This window comes from Oncorhynchus keta, chromosome 35 (genome assembly GCF_023373465.1).
Source record: "Oncorhynchus keta strain PuntledgeMale-10-30-2019 chromosome 35, Oket_V2, whole genome shotgun sequence".
In the NCBI taxonomy this organism is placed as follows: domain Eukaryota; kingdom Metazoa; phylum Chordata; class Actinopteri; order Salmoniformes; family Salmonidae; genus Oncorhynchus; species Oncorhynchus keta.
The window spans coordinates 35,658,540-35,675,971 of record NC_068455.1 but is presented as its reverse complement, the minus strand read 5'-3'; the positions used below and the strand labels follow the sequence as shown (position 1 = coordinate 35,675,971).

The 17,432-nt window shown below is 46.1% G+C and overlaps 1 protein-coding gene across 3 annotated transcripts in view; it reads right to left on the bottom strand.

The window, feature by feature from the left end:
- Positions 1-17,432, bottom strand: part of LOC118368440 (AT-rich interactive domain-containing protein 1B-like) — a 236,493-nt gene that overhangs the window by 208,785 nt on the left and 10,276 nt on the right. The gene's annotated exons all lie outside the window — the stretch shown is intronic.

The following is a 17,432-nucleotide window of genomic DNA, read 5'->3' as shown; positions in this document are numbered from 1 at the left end:
GTTTTCTGTTGCCTGCTCTTTGTAGCTTGTTCTGCAACCAATCACCTCTCCACCTCTAACCACACATTTACCACAACCACTGACTGTACCCACAGACCACCGACTCACCATGCCTATTGACCACAGTGACCATAACCTGACCACATATAGAACAGAGATATGCTACTGAATATGTTGTAGGTGGAGTATGTATAGGCAAGGCAAACACATTTTCACAATTTCACTAATATTTATCAAAATCAACAAATCACAGCTTGTTTCTGGGCTCGTACAGTCGATTTGACCTAATTAAGTAGATTCATGTTGAAAAATAATGCTAAAAGAATCATTTATGTTCCTAAACGATCCGTTGAAAATGATACTGTTGCTGCTTCCTGTTGTCATGGCTTTTTGATTTATAGCCCAGTGTCAAAACACTGGTTAGAAATGTCCACATTAATAATGGATTAAGCTGAAATATGTCGAGATATTTTGAAGAACAAAAATGTTAAATTACTGTCCACACACACGGATCTGATTTGTGTTCAGATTACTAGTATTTTGCTCAATTAGTACCTTATAAACTGCACACGTGTCAACATTAGTCAAGTGTCCACTTGAAGCTGGAGTTGATGAGCTTGTTCGTCTATAATCAATAGCACAAACAAATGAATCACTCACATTGACATTGTGTGAAAACCAATGGAACTGGCTGCCGTTACATGTGCCATTCGTGCTCCTCTAAAAGGCAAACCACAGCGAACTTAGGTATATTACCCATCGATAGATGAGAAGCAACTATCCATTTGGCGACTCATCTCCTTGTGGGGCGATGTTTCCGGTAGATGGCCAATATGAAAAAGGAAACAACGCTTTTTTGACTGGATAATTTCAAGGAATCATCTCTCCACGGGTCGTTCTAAATAGTGAAAGGGCTCAAAATAAAGGACGGCTTGACTGTCAAATCTGTATATTTACATGTGGCCAGCAACTTTTAGAAAGGGAGCTCCCCGTTTTTTCCTTGCTCTTTAGAAATTGACAAATGCTTTCTAAGTCCTGTGACGGACAGGCGCGTGTAACAAAGTGAACGGTACCAAACCAAAGAAATGAATCTGATTAAAGCAGTCACCAATCTGAGGTCATTTCACTCAATTGTATGAGGTAAACAATGTGCCCTTGTGTAAGGTGGTAACACAAACTGTCCACATTAGGGAAATTAGCACATTATAAAATCATTTTATATGGCAAAATATCCATTTTGGATGATATTATATGTTGCCCACTCACAAACTATTGCAGCAATTACATCTATTTCCCACTCATTTAACCATTTAGAGAGTGTAAAAAAAAATACACTCAACACAATGTGTCTACTATGTAACATGTGGTCCCTACGACAATGTGATGTAAAGGTTTAAGGTTGAGAACCCATTATCTGGGTACCACATACACTGAACAAAAACATAAACGCAACATGCAACAGTTCATATAAGGAAACCAATCAATTGAAATAAATTCATTAGACCCTAATCTATGAATTTCACATGACTGGGCAGGGGTGCAGCCATGGTTGGGCCTGGGAGGGCATTGGCCCACCCACTGAACAGCAAGGCCCAGCCAATCAACGTGATCTGTGGTTGTAAAGGAATTTGTGCACAAAACATGAGATAAATAAGCTTTTTGAGCATTTGCAACATTTCTGGGATCTTTTATTTCAGCTCATGAAACATAAGACCAACACTTTACATGTTGTATTTACATGTATATTTTTAGATAAAGACAAAATAATCACACATACACGAGAATGATAAAAGCCTTATTATAAAAAGTTCAAAGGTTCAAAGGTTCATTCTTTGGAACAATATTGTTTTGGAGGAATATCATTATCCACATGACCCTCTTTAAACATCATCACTTTAAACCTAGAACACATAATAGCCACTTTTGGTATTTCTGCCTGCCTTCCTACCTGCAACAGTGTGTCTGCCTGTCCCTCCCTGCCTGCCTAACACTCCTATTAATTAGACAGGCATGCCCGACTAGCATCACCACCCTGGATGGTTCCAACCTTGAATATGTGGACATCTATAAGTACCTAGGTGTCTGGCTAGACTGCAAACTCTCCTTCCAGACTCACATCAAACATCTCCAATCAAAAATCAAATCCAGAGTCGGCTTTCTATTCCGCAACAAAGCCTCCTTCACTCACGCTGCCAAGCTTACCCTAGTAAAACTGACTATCCTACCGATCCTCGACTTCGGCGATGTCATCTACAAAATGGCTTCCAACACTCTACTCAGCAAACTGGATGCAGTCTATCACAGTGCCATCCGTTTTGTCACTAAAGCACCTTATACCACCCACCACTGCGACTTGTATGCTCTAGTCGGCTGGCCCTCACTACATATTCGTCGCCAGACCCACTGGCTCCAGGTCATCTACAAGTCCATGCTAGGTAAAGCTCCGCCTTATCTCAGCTCACTGGTCACGATGGCAACACCCATCCGTAGCACGCGCTCCAGCAGGTGTATCTCACTGATCATCCCTAAAGCCAACACCTCATTTGGCCGCCTTTCGTTCCAGTACTCTGCTGCCTGTGACTGGAACGAATTACAAAAATCGCTGAAGTTGGAGACTTTTATCTCCCTCACCAACTTCAAACATCAGCTATCCGAGCAGCTAACCGATCGCTGCAGCTGTACATAGTCTATAGGTAAATAGCTCACCCTTTTTCACCTACCTCATTCCCATACTGTTTTTATACTGTTTTTATTTATTTACTTTTCTGCTCTTTTGCACACCAATATCTCTACCTGTACATGCCCATCTGATCATTTATCACTCCAGTGTTAATCTGCAAAATTGTATTATTCGCCTACCTCCTCATGCCTTTTGCACACATTGTATATAGACTGCCCATTTTTTTCTACTGTGTTATTGACTTGCTAATTGTTTACTCCATGTGTAACTCTGTGTTGTCTGTTCACACTGCTATGCTTTATCTTGGCCAGGTCGCAGTTGCAAATGAGAACTTGTTCTCAACTAGCCTACCTGGTTAAATAAAGGTGAAATAAAATAAATAAAAAACAGGCGAAAGGCTAAAGGGTACCGCTCTTCAATCCACACATCCAGGCCACGGCGCCGCTCACTCTGCTCTGATACGAGACACACTCAGGTCGCACCTCCCTCCTTCCACTCTCCTCCTCAGGTCATCTCAAGTGGGTCCCTCTTTCCCCAAAACGCTGAGCGCAACTTGAACAAATCTCCTCGTGTCACTTCCGAGTTCAGAATGCCACAATTACACTAAGACGAAGAATTAGAGCTCCTAAGATTGGGGAAGGAAACACACACACAATTCGATTGGAAGGAGACAGAGAAATGCTGAAATGTCTAAGAGTTACCTCTTAAAGTTACACCATAACTGCAAGCCATGGAGGCTGCAGCAACATAACTTGATTTCCTAGACTGATTTTAGATCTCCTAAAATGATTGAAATGGTTTTTTTCCAATGCTGTCCTGTAAAGTTCTATCAAATGAGATTTCATCCCAAACTAGGCCTATTTCTGGGGATGAGTTAACTGTATAGTTCATTCTATACCAAAAGACTACCTTTGATGAGGAACTTTTGTCCCTTGGAGAAACATCTGTACTTTTGAAAAGAGATGAATAATATGAATTGAATCATGTTTTCGCCAAAAGGGAGTGTAAATAAAACAGTCACAGGGAATAGAGTAAAATAGCTTTTATTTGTTCCAATGTATTTTCAGTTTTGTTCATCTGGGCATGCCATTCAATTGAGGTGTTAAGAGACAATACTACGTCTGAAATTCAATTGATGAACTCCCCTGCAGTTTTCAACTCTCGTGAGCTTATTGCAAAACAAAGCTATTAAGAAAGAACACGAGCAAAATTAGTATCGGGTGAAACCTGTTAAATTGCTTTTCAGACTTCTATTGACTCTGATTTTATGACTTCAAAATGGTTTCAGTCTTTCACATTAATGTGCAAAGTTGTTAATCAGCAAAAACAAAACACTCCCCACAAAACAATGTGAAATGTGAATTATAAAACAACAGAATTTACTAATAAAAATCAAATAGATATAAAAGCAATATGATTTAATGGTTATTATTATAATTTCATTTTGAATGTGGGTACATAAATCAAAGATTTATTGGCTAATTTAACTGTTTGCCTCCTATACGCGGTTGTGTGTGTGTGTGTGTGTGTGTGTGTGTGTGTGTGTGTGTGTGTGTGTGTGTGTGTGTGTGTGTGTGTGTGTGTGTGTGTGTGTGTGTGTGTGTGTGTGTGTGTGTGTGTGTGTGTGTGTGTCTGCCTGCATGTGTCCATATGCAGCTCCATCCTCAACTGCTTGTCTTGGAACTGACTGTTGAAAGGAGAAACCAGTGTCAGCCCAGCTCACAAACACACACACACATGGATACAACACTGCAGTCAGGCCAGTCACAGTGACCATCACTGTCCTGTCCTCCACACAGATGACCAAATCACCACCTCCCTCCAACAGAAAGATTGTCACACCAGCCACAGCTGCTAACCTGTGTTTATCCTCTCTCCTCTAGCATGGGTTTGGTCCAAGGCTGAGCTGGATGGATGGTCCAGAGGGAGAGGAGCGAGGTCTGAGCCCGCCCAGAGAAAAGCCCTGTTGGCTAGCTGTAGTTGGCTGCTCTGGTCCAGTCCCAAGCCTGACAGCATCGTGAGCATTTGTCCATACATCATACTGGATACCAGTATGCTAACACTATGTGTACATCACAAGAAACAAAGAGAACCAATCACCAATGTTTAATGTAATTAGCTATACTGTAGACGGATATCATTCTCCATCCATTGTACCAAACCCTGTCCCCTGAGAATTGACATGCAGACACAGAAACAACAGACAATCTGAATGACATCCTTTCCCAGTAAAGAAGCACAAAATCCGCCGCTTCCTATGAAACCACATGGCTGTGCCTGCAGTACAAAGCGCTGCGTTAGCCCGAAACACAGACGGTTACAGCCCACTGTTTCATACTGAAGAGAACAGGGAGGAAGAGACTGCAGGGTTGGGGAGGGGAGGGGAGATCGACTTCCATATTAATGTGTGCAAATTCCCCACTCCTGCTGACTAAGATTAGAAAATTAATTTCATGGATGCAAAGACAATACCGATGTCATCAAGCGGAGAGGAGAGGAGCAGGCAGGTTAACTCTTCGTTGCCCAGTTACGATGACAGCAAAATAGACAGTGAAGGATAATCTGACAGCAAATGTTGAGTACATGCATTCTTTGGAATAATTTACAGGTAAAAGCTCCTGTCCAGTCTTTTACACAGTCACTGATATTTAACTACTAGCCTGAATGGTTTTGTGTCATGCATCTTCTAAACTGATGTTACAAAGGGGCTCCACATAACATTCAGCCTGTAACTGCACCGTACTCTGCTGGTAAACGGTGAAATAACCCTACAACAACATTGACCGTGTGGTCCACGTTCCCCGGCAGTGTAAAGAAGCAGAAGCTTTCCCAGGACTGAACGTTTGTCAGTGAATATTTATAAATACAAAATCTCATTCCGCTTGACACATCAACCCTCGCCGCGTTGCAAAGCGTCTCTTTACAAATGTCAGCGGTGAGCGTGTGAATGGTCCGTGGGGAGTCGTGGCGGGGCAAATTGGCTTTGCTCAGCCCAACAGGCTCAGTTCTGGGTGGCACAGGCAGCTAGGCATGAAGGCCGGCTACGAATGAGAAGCATGAAATTATCACAGAGAGGGAGAGAGGGAGGGAGGGAGGGACAGAGAGTGACAGAGAGAAGAAGAAAGACAGAGAAAGAGAGCCAGATAGATAGTGAGAGAGAGAATAGAACGAGATAGAAAGCGAGAGACAGATATAGAGGTAGAGAGAGAGAGAGGAGGCAGATAAGAGTGTGTTGTCATGCAGGCAGGCAGGCAGCAGCAGTAGCATCATACTATTGTGTTGAGATCATGCTGGTAATTGCTCTCACTGGTGTTAGGATTCTGAGGCTGCTAAGGTGCCAGTCGGTGAGAGTGCCCTCCGCATTTGACACCAATATTTACAAAACATCCCTGTGCGTCTGCAGACGCATCCCCCCTGCGCTAAGGGAAAGTGGCTGAGCGTTTGGTTCCTCACGGCGAGCACGCAGCCGTCATTAGAGCAGGCAACAGAGGAGGGATGGAGGGGGGGCGAGGGGGAGAGCGGGAGAGGAGGGGAGCTCATCTGTCTGAGGAGAGATTGGGGTCAGACGATAGCAGGAACTCTTTTCCTCATGGAAAAAGACTGAGCCTGAGGAGGAAAAAAGCTCAATGACAAAATGAGAGGTGTGCGACGATGGACACACACCAGCACAGAATGAAAACAAATAAAGAACTTAACAGAAAGAGGCACATTCAAAACAGCTTGGACCCAAACAACTTGGACGAAGATTCTGCCAACAACCAGCCCAGCTCTCGCCACACCAGATCCACGCCAGTATCCTGTGTCCCTCGCCAGTCAGTCGACAGTAATGAATTGTCAGTGTTATGCCCGGTCTGCAATGGTAGCGCCACTGCCAGCAGATGCACCCATTCATTCTACCATTAAATCCTCAGAGCCACATAAATAGATGATGAGACCTATCTCTGCTGGCTGGCTGGCCGGCTAGCTGGTGTCTGAGGAGTCTTAGAGGAGAGCTGATATTGATGTAGAGGAGGAGGAAGAGGAGGCGGATGCTGCCTGTCTCTCCCAGCCTCTCTGAGGAGCTGGCCTGCGCTGTGTTGGAGTGCTAGATGCTTCACTTCCTGTCAGCAGAAACCCTGAGAAAGAGTTTCAGCCGCCACACAGTTATTTCATGTGAGGGAGGGGAGTCGTGGCACGAGAGGAATGTGCTCCACTTTCCTTCCCAGTCAGCCAGAGACGGAGAGCCAGGCGGGCCAGGCAGAGAGGCATGCTGCTGGAGAGACGAGACGACGGGCCGGACGGCCACAGACATATGGAAGAGGGAAAAACACAACAATAACCCCATTGCTCCAGGGAGGATAGGAGGCTATGTGTTTATCAAGAAATCTGCTGTGTTTTTTTCCTCTCTCTTTAGAGACCAGGCCTGCCATAAACACTGATATTAAATATACACGAGTTATTCAGGGGAATTACCATCTACGCTAATAGAATGGTCTGGAAGGGGAAGTAATAGTTTACGGCTCCAATAACTATAAATGAGGCAGAATTATCAAGCGTGTTTATGAATTAGCAATGGCTATTCCCCGGTAATGTGTTCAGAGAAGGGGAAAAATACATAAGTGAATATTAAGAGGAGCAATAGATACACAAATGAAGCTAAAGGCTCCTCTGGGCAGAACTACACTCGCTCCTTCATCCATCAGCCTCTCTGTGTCTAGCTGTTATAATAAACAGGCTATTCAGCTGCTTCGTAACCACAGAGCAAGACGAGCATGGCCTCAAGTAGAGGATTAGAAAAATGGAAGACTGCGCACTTACTACAGTATAAAATATGCTCCTTAATTCTAATGGAAATGTTTTAACCCTTAGGAGTTCATCAATCCATTTGGCGAACTACGTTCCCATCACTTCTCAAGTACAGCATTCAAAGCCATAGTGCAGTCCTGGAGAATCACCACGTCTCCGCAGGGAATGCCAGAATGTCGTCGTGCTCTGTGTTTTGGGCCACAGCCCAGTCCTCTCTGGATATCCATGATTTCATCAATTACTTTAAAAACAACAAACAGATATCCTGACCTTCTATCCTCCGGCGGCTATTAGATACTCATTAAAAGTCACCTGAAACAATTTGAACCAAATTGATTTCATTATCGGACTCCTCACAGCGACTGTCTGATAGCTCAGCGGGAAATTTACAAAGTTAATTGGAAAATAATATATTTTCATTAATTTTTTTATTTTCCTCCATAAATGCGCTGGCTGCTGTTCGTGTATCACTGCCAGGGCATTGTCTGGATGAGGCAACAGCAGGCTGGTGAATTGATCGCAATACACACTCGCACTGCTCACTGCATTCAGAGATTGAGGCTGGATGGAGAGGGGGTTGGAGAGGGTGTGTGTGTATGTGTGTGTGTGCGTGTAACAATAAACCTGGTCCACCCCGTCACCCCCCCTCGCAAGCGGCACAAGGCGAGAGCGCCAGGGGGTTGATTGTCCTCATAATGCCTTGAGCTCCTGGCTGAATGGGCTGGTCGACCTGGGAGTGCCACGGAAATGGGCTGGCTGTGACTCCCACAGCCTCTCCAGGCCACCCCAGGCGAGCGTGCTCAGCCCAGGCCACTTCCAATCGCTTAAGACCTCTGAATCAATCAGCAAGCTGGATGAGAACATGGGCTGGTGGTGCTGAGCGATCAATGACAGCTGGCCTAAAGCAAAATGCATGTCCAGGCTCTAGCCATCCACCTAAGCTCAAGCCACCACTCACCCAGGCTCCAGCCACCACTCACCCAGGCTCCAGCCACCACACACCCAGGATCCAGCCACCACACACCCAGGATCCAGCCACCACACACCCAGGCTCCAGCTACCACCCACCCAGGATCCAGCCACCACTCACCCAGGCTCCAGCCACCACTCACCCAGGCTCCAGCCACCACACACCCAGGATCCAGCCACCACACACCCAGGCTCCAGCTACCACCCACCCAGGCTCCAGCCACCACACACCCAGGCTCCAGCCACCACACACCCAGGCTCCAGCCACCACACACCCAGGATCCAGCCACCACACACCCAGGCTCCAGCCACCACCCACCCAGGCTCCAGCCACCACACACCCAGGATCCAGCCACCACACACCCAGGCTCCAGCCACCACACACCCAGGCTCCAGCCACCACACACCCAGGCTCCAGCCACCACACACCCAGGCTCCAGCCACCACACACCTAGGCTCCAGCTACCACCCAACACCCACCCAGGCCTCTCTCAGCCTGTAGAAGGGCCACTAAAGCCTAAGGCTGTGGAACAGTTAACTAATCCTTTATTCATAAACACTTACACTTACACTGGACAAACAATTAGGTGGCAGAAAGAATCACCTTCATTTCTGTTACTTTTAATAGACTACAACCGTAACACGTTTTATTGCTCTGTTTTTAAAGCATAGACATATTAAAGCACTGAGAAAGTCCAAAGCAAATCCTTAAATTGCACTGCACGGTCTGTTTCATTTCCCCATGTGTATTTGTCTTGGACAGTGGACAGACAATTGGCAATACTTACACTGAAAGGAGGAATGTGTTGTTTGATCCATAGATAGAAAGAGAATAACAGGGAGAAGAGTCCGTCTCACACTATTTATTCTAATAGTCTCAGTCTGCCCAATACAGACCAGCAGTAAGCTACACACCCAACACAAATGGTTTAGGTCTCAGCATTAAGGGTTCCCATTTTTCCCCATGGAGCTCAAACTCTCTATCTAACCTCAAAGCCAACACCATTGTCAAGGCAGACGTTTTATGGAGGGCAGCCCCGTCCCGGAGCTTTGATCCAGCAGGCCAGACAGGGGTCGTAGTGCAGGCAGGCAGGCAGCCCATCTGGGAGGCAGCAGGGGTAAATGGAAGCACATTGAGCTGTTTTTACAGTTTAAAGGCTCTAAGCAAGCAGCCATTCCTCTACTAGGACCACTGGCTGAGAGCTCCACTCAAAACATACCTCAGTTAGATGGAGGCTTGGAGTCTGCAGAGAGTTCAATGTGTGTGTGTGTGTGTGTGTGTGTGTGTGTGTGTGTGTGTGTGTGTGTGTGTGTGTGTGTGTGTGTGTGTGTGTGTGTGTGTGTGTGTGTGTGTGTGTGTGTGTGTGTGTGTGTGTGTGTGTGTGTGTGTGTGTGTGTGTGTGTGTGTGTGCAGAGCAAAACAATATACAATTCATGTTGTGGTCAATATCCAATAGCTTTCAAGTCAGTCACAAGTAACAATATGAAAACAAAATGTCAATCTCTCTGAGGAAACATGGCTTTCTCTTCCATCCCTCACAAATTATTCATGACAAAAGCTCAATTTATTCATTCCATTCTGTTTACTTTATTGCTCTGCTTTTATTCTCCTTTCTTCGCATTTGTTTACAAGAATAAAATCCTGACAGAATGATCCTCTCCACAAGTAAAATAAATCACAGCACTCACACATCATTCAAATTCAAAGAAACATCTAAATTATAGATGGCCCTTTTCCCCCAAATATGCATTTCATTAGCATTTCCTGCCTCGCGTTCTATCTCCTCCACATGCGGGAAGGAGAGAGAGAGATGGAGGGAGGGAGGGAATGGGAGCAGGCTCACAGCAAAGCAGGACGTGTCCTCTTTCCCAGGCCTAATTTAGGATTCAATTACAATACTCTTTAAAAGCGTCGACTTCGCAATTAATTATTTTAAGATTAGCCTGACAGTAATGGGCTTGCCACCAACGCTTCCCGACGCAAGACGGCTCGGTTCAGCCACAAGACCTTGTTGCCTCTCTCTCTCTCTCTCTCTCTCTCTCTCTCTCTCTCTCTCTCTCTCTCTCTCTCTCTCTCTCTCTCTCTCTCTCTCTCTCTCTCTCTCTCTCTCTCTCTCTCTCTCTCTCTCTCTCTCTCTCTCTCTCTCTCTCTCTCTCTCTCTCTCTCTCTCTCTCTCTCTCTCTCTCTCTCTCTCTCTCTTTCTCTCCAGAAAAAACATAGATATATAAATCAGTCTGCTACCCTTCCCTCCCTCTCTGTCCTTTCTTTTTTTACACATTGTTGTGTTATATTCTGTTTTTACCTCCGCTTTCTCTCCCGCTCGCTCTCCTTGGCACACGATTGATATTACTATGCTGGGCTGCTTTTATGAGCCACTGGGGCCTGCCGTCAGCCCCAGCCCGGGGAAAAGCGCTGACGAATGGCCCCTCTGCCGCCGCCCGCCCGCCACCCGCTTGCCGCTGCGAGGCGTAAGCAAAAAATTGTCCTCCTCCACTTTGATTGGAGGCAAGTGAAGCATTTCTCTTCTCCGCATCTGCAGCCTTTCCCCCCTCTCTCTCTGTCTCCCTCCTCTCCACTGCCCCCCTTCTCTCTTTATTTCTCGCTGCCTGCCTGCCTGCCTGCCGCCTTTGCGCTTGGAAATTAATGTCTTCCCCCCCTCGGCATCAACCAGCCCCTATTCTGTTTATTTAAATATTTGATATGTAAGCAGTCATAAAATAAGTGTCATAACACGGGGAGAATGATATGCGGAAAGGCTATTACGCATAATGGTTTCTGATGCACACAGGGCCCATAGTTTAGCCCAATGGTACACGTGACAGGCCTGAGCAGGGAACCAACCGGGAAGAGATGGGGCGGAGGCGCCCAACATGCAGAGACCAGAGCTAGCTGCATGCCCAACTAGACATCAGCACAGGCCGAAGGCAGGGGGACCCTAACACCGGGAGAATAGGGCCTCTCTCAAGCACTATTTACCTCTGAAACACACATTCACGGGACTCCACAATACCCATACATTAGGACATATGACATCATCTGTGTCCTCTTCTGTAAACTGAGATTCTTCTGCTCGATCTAATTGATCTGACAAGTGACAGAAACCTCTTCGTTTCCTGCTCCTCAGTGCAACTCGGAACAATGTAATATTGACCCACCTGAATTTCCCAGTTGGGCAGCAGCAGTGCTCTCAATGGAGAAGGCTCATCCTAGGAACACAATCACTTCCCTATCGCCTTCTCCTTTGTGCCCGGCCTCATTTCCCTCTCATTTCTCCAAGTGGCAGATGATTTGTATCGGCCTACATGTGCAACACCCAGAGGAGTACAGCTGTTTCAATTCCACCACATAATGATGAAGATATGAAGGGAGAAATGAAGTAAATACATCTCACAGCAGACCCAAGTCATAACAGAGCACAGATAAAGGGCCCTGATCGGTAGAAAACAGAGAGACGACTCTGACCCTGGATTTCTACTTCATCCCAACATACTATATAAACATTGAAAGTGACAATCAGCATAAAAATCCATGACCTAATTAAGAAAAGAAGGGAATGTGAGGATGTTCGTTAAGGTGATGGCATTGGCCTGGCATTTCAAACATCCTCTCTTTAACAAGCGCTCATTAAGCCACAGGGCTGAGGGTTAGGGGTTACAGGTCAACAAGGGGTGTTTCCACTGACCCCCAAACCACAGTGACTCGCCAAACACACACACACACACACACACACACACACACACACACACACACACACACACACACACACACACACACACACACACACACACACACACACACACACACACACACACACACACACAGGCTAAGGACCTCCAGAGCCCAGGTCCCCTCGTCCTCCAGCTCTTCTCGCCCTCCAAGCTCGTAACTATTTCTAATTGGTCTGATTGCCTTATTTCCTCCTCTCCTATGGTGGAACTATTCATCTTAGATGGATAATGAGTGCAGCAGGCAGCACAGTCATCCACTAACTAACTACAGCGCTGAAGGTCAACCCCAAAGACTGGCTGACTGACTGGGGAGGAGGACGGAGAGGAGAGTTGACAACATTCTGGGAAAGAGAGCGAGAGCGATAGCAGAGGACAGAGGGTGAGAAGGGTAGAGAAAGACGAGAGAGAGAAGAGCGAGCGAGAGAGAGACAGAGAATGAGATGGACAGTGGGAGACAGAGGGACGGCATTTTAGAAATGCCTTCCCTTCAGATTGCAGCGACCACTAAAGCCATGTCTGCAATTCTGTCGCTGTCACTGGATGTTCCAGACTTTTTGGAGAAATGTGCAGGTCTGTGATTTCCAACACATAAACAAATAGCCACATACGGAGTGAAAAGAAATGGCGAGACTCTGTATGTGGTGTAATATACTACTGGAGATGTTGGTATTAAAAGCATTCCCTTACAGTCAACTCCATTTAGGTTAAATGTCAAATGTGTCAGGGTGTGATCATTACGCGCCACCACATCAGTCTGAATACACCCAGGTCCCTTCTAGCCCAGAGCATGTCACAGCCTCCCTACTGGGCAGAGCAGCCCGTTGTAGGCCCAACTATGGACTATGCTAACGTAATCTCCATCAGAGCCCTCTGACATACAGCTGACATTACGGTAACCTTTTTACATGTTGATTCAACAATACCAATGGATGTTCATCAAGAAGACACAACATGGTATGGTGGAGGGAGGTGGTGCTACAACAAGTCTCTGTTTTGTTTTAGCTTTCAGTGAAATATACCAGAAACCCTGCTTTTGCGTTCAATTTTAAATCAGTTGTAGGTGCTTTTGCTAAAACAATATATTTTCAGTGTAGGTACAAACCGGTTAGTGAATTTACATATTGATCTATCTGCACGGGTATTTCCAAACAAAACCTTCCCTTACTCCCAAATTATTTCTCAAGATTGCACAGAAATACTTGAGCGGGTTTACTGAGTTTGTTTGCGCGCTCACTTACAGAGACACGGCGTATATATTTTGTCATGCTTTTGTGCCGATGTCCAGTCAGCCAGTGTTTCTGTGTCATACGGTGTGTTGGGGATCTAGATGATATTATTACAGTCTTGATTGGTGTAAATGACAGCCTGTTCCGACAGAGGTGGTCAACACAGTCCCGCGTCTCACCACAGACTCTAAATCGTCATCATCATCACCTTCACATACGGTCACCAAAACAATAGTAACAGTTGAATATTGTCCATCAGACACATAAAACGTCATGGAGACAAACAAGCTGCCTGCCAGACTGCTATGTCTCAATGTGTCGGACGAACAAACTAAAGTCCCCGGCAGCCAGGCGGAGAAGTGTGCCGATCATCACACACACACAAAGTAAGTGCCGGCCTATCATCTAGCATTCTTCCCTTGGGCAAAGGGGAATAGGGTGATGTCAGAACGATACTGATATACTCTGTGTATAAATATTGTAGCATTGTAACAAACACCCCTCGCTTTTCTCCTCTCCATGAACCCCCTGACTCTTTCCTGTACTGAGGCAGAGGGAGCGAGAGAGGAAGAGACAGCAAATTAAGAGAGAGATGCAGATGGGAGGATATAGAGGTAGAGATAGCCCCACTGGGGTATATCCCCTCTTTTCGACTCCCTTTAACCCTCCACTGGAGGACCACATGCTTAGAAAACACCCAGGAGATCAGAGAATAGAGGAGAGGAGATGGGGAGCAAGAGAGGGCTAGTGGGGGAGACAGGCGGGCTGGAAGCATAACAAGAAATAGAGAGAGAGAAATCCCTTTTCCTCTGAGAGGAGGGGGTAGTGTGTGCTCTGCTCTCCTCCCATTCACCGGCCGCACGTGGCTAATTTGCATGTGTGAAGGTCAGGGGGATTGTGGGAGGTGAGTGAGGCCCCCGACCTGGCTCCCTGCCCAGCCCAGCTCTCCCCTCCCGCCAGCCAGCCAGCCAGGCAGCCAGCCAGGCAGCCTGCCACACACACCGCACCCCACCGCTGGAGGGGAATAGGATAGCTGCAGGATACCAGAGAGAGAGGGGCTGAAATCACCCGACCAACCACTCTGGTCGTAAACACATATTACTGTATAATCATCCCTTTCTTTTGACTTGGAGAGGTTGGGGCAAGTTTCACATGGAGGGATATAAATACTCTGACATTTCCCCTGTTCACAACTCCCTCTCTCAGTCTCTGAAGTATGCCCCATGCCTCAGTAGCCCTGTGTGAGTTCAAATGCTGCTGTCGCTGGCTGCTATATTTCCATCCTTTTCCCGATTGCCTCACACTCTCTCTCTCTCTCTCCACAGAAAAGACACTATGAGGCCCTCTTCACACCCCTGCTGGGAGGAATAGCCAAAGAGAAGTTTGGCTGGTGGAGCTGAGGCAGTGTTGATAGGAGCTTCCCTGAAGTCTCACAGACAGACCGACCGACAGACAGACAGACAGTTTGGAATTGGAAATAAACTCAACACACTATCACAGTTTATTGTGAGATAGACACAAAAAAAATTATTTCACCTTTATTTAACCAGGTAGGCCAGCTGAGAACAAGTTCTCATTTACAACTGCAACTTGGCCAAAGCAGTGCGACACAAACAACGCAAAGTTACACATGGGATAAACAAACGTGCAATCATTAACACAATAGAAAAATCTATATACAGTGTGTGCAAATGTAAACTCAGCAAAAAAAGAAACGCCCCATTTTCAGGACCCTGTCTTTCAAAGATAATTCGTAAAAATCCAAATAACTTCACAGATTGTCATCGTAAAGGGTTTAAACACTGTTTCCCATGCTCTTCAATTAACCATTAACAATTCATTAACATACACCTGTGGAACGGTCGTTAAGACACTAACAGCTTAAAGATGGTAGGCAATTAAGTTATGAAAGTTATGAAAACTTAGGACACTAAAGAGGCCTTTTTACTGACTGAAAAACACCAAAAGAAAGATGCCCAGGGTCCCTGCCCATCTGTGTGAACTTGCCTTAGGCATGCTGCAAGGAGACATGAGGACTGCAGATGTGGCCAGGGCAATAAATTGCAATGTCAGTACTGTGAGGCCTAAGACAGCGCTATAGGGAGACAGGATGGTCAGCTGATCGCCTCACAGTGGCAGACCACATGTAACAACACCTGCACAGGATTGGTACATCCGAACATCACACCTGCGGGACAGGTACAGGATGGCAACAACAACTGCCCGAGTTACACCAGGAAAGCACAATCCCTCCATCAGTGCTCAGACTGTCCGCAATAGGCTGAGAGAGGCTGAACTGAGGGCTTGTAGGCCTGTTGTAGGCCTGGTCCTCACCAGACATCACCGGCAACAATGATGCCTACGGGCACAAACCCACCGTCACTGGACCAGACAGGACTGGCAGAAAAGTGCTCTTCACTGACGAGTCACGGTGTCTCACTAGGGGTGATGGTCGGATTCGCGTTGAAGGAGTAAGCGTTACACCGAGGCCTGTACTCTGGAGCGGGGTTCGATTTGGAGGTGGAGGGTCCGTCATGGTCTGGGGCGGTGTGTCACAGAATCATCAGACTGAGCTTGTTGTCATTGCAGGCAATCTCAACGCTTTGCGTTACAGGGAAGACATCCTCCTTCCTCATGTGGTACCCTTCCTGCAGGCTCATCCTGACATGACAATGCCGCCACCCATACTGCTCGTTCTGTGCGTGATTTCCTGCAAGACAGGAATGTCAGTGTTCTGACATTGCCAGCGAAGAGACCGGATCTCAATCCCATTGAGCACGTCTGGGACCTGTTGGATCTGAGGGTGAGGGCTAGGGCCATTCCCCCCAGAAACGTCTTGGAACTTGCAGGTGCCTTGGTGGAAGAGTGGGGTGACATCTCATAGTAAGCACTGGCAAATCTGGTACAGTCCATGAGAAGAAGATGCACTGCAGTACTTAATGCAGCTGGTGGCCACACCAGATACTGACTGTTACTTTTGATTTTGACCCCCCTTTGATCAGGGACATATACAATTTATGTTAGTCCCATGACTGTGGAACTTGTTCAGTTTATGTCTCAGTTGTTAAATCTTGTTATGTTCATTCAAATATTTACACATGTTAAGTTTGCTGAAAATAAACGCAGTTGACAGTGAGAGGACGTTTCTTTTTTGCTGAGTTTAGTAAGATTAGGGAGATAGATAAATAGGTCATAGTGGTGAAATAATTACAATTTAGCAATTAAACACTGGAGTGATAGTGCAGAAGATGAATGTGCAAGTAGAGATACTGTTGTGCAAAGGAGGGAAAAAAAACAATATGGGGATAAGGTAGTTGGGTGGGCTAATTTACAGATGGGCTGTGTACAGGTGCAATGATTGGTAAGCTGCTCTGACAGCTGATGCTTAAAGTTAGTGAGGGAGATATAAGACTCCAGCTTCAGTGATTTTTGCAATTTGTTCCAGTCATTCAGCAGAGAACTGGAAGGAAAGGCGGCCATAGGAGGAGTTGGCTTTGGGGATGACCAGTGAAATATACCTGCTGGGAGCGCGTGCTACGGGTGGGTGCTGCTATCATGACCAGTGAGCTGAGATAAGGTGGGGATTTACCTAGCAAAGACTTATAGATGACCTGGAGCCAGTGGGTTTGGCGACGAATATGAAGCGATGGCCAGCCAACGAAAGTATACAGTTCGCAGTGGTGGGTTGTATATGGGGCTTTGATGACAAAACGGATGGCCCTGTGATAGATTACATCCAATTTGCTGAGCAGAGTGATGAGTAGAGTTTTGTAAATGACATCGCCGAAGTCAAGGATCGGTAGGATAGTCAGTTTTACAATGTTATGTTTGGAAGCATGAACAAAGGATGTTTTGTTGCGGAATAGCAAGCCGATTCTAGATTGAATTTTGCATTGGAGATGCTTAATGTGAGTCTGGAAGGAGAGTTTACAGTCTAACCAGACACCTAGGTATTTGTAGTCCACATATTCTAAGTCAGAACCGTTCAGAGTAGTGATGCTAGACGGGAGGGTGTCGACAGCGATCGTTTTTTAGTTTTACTT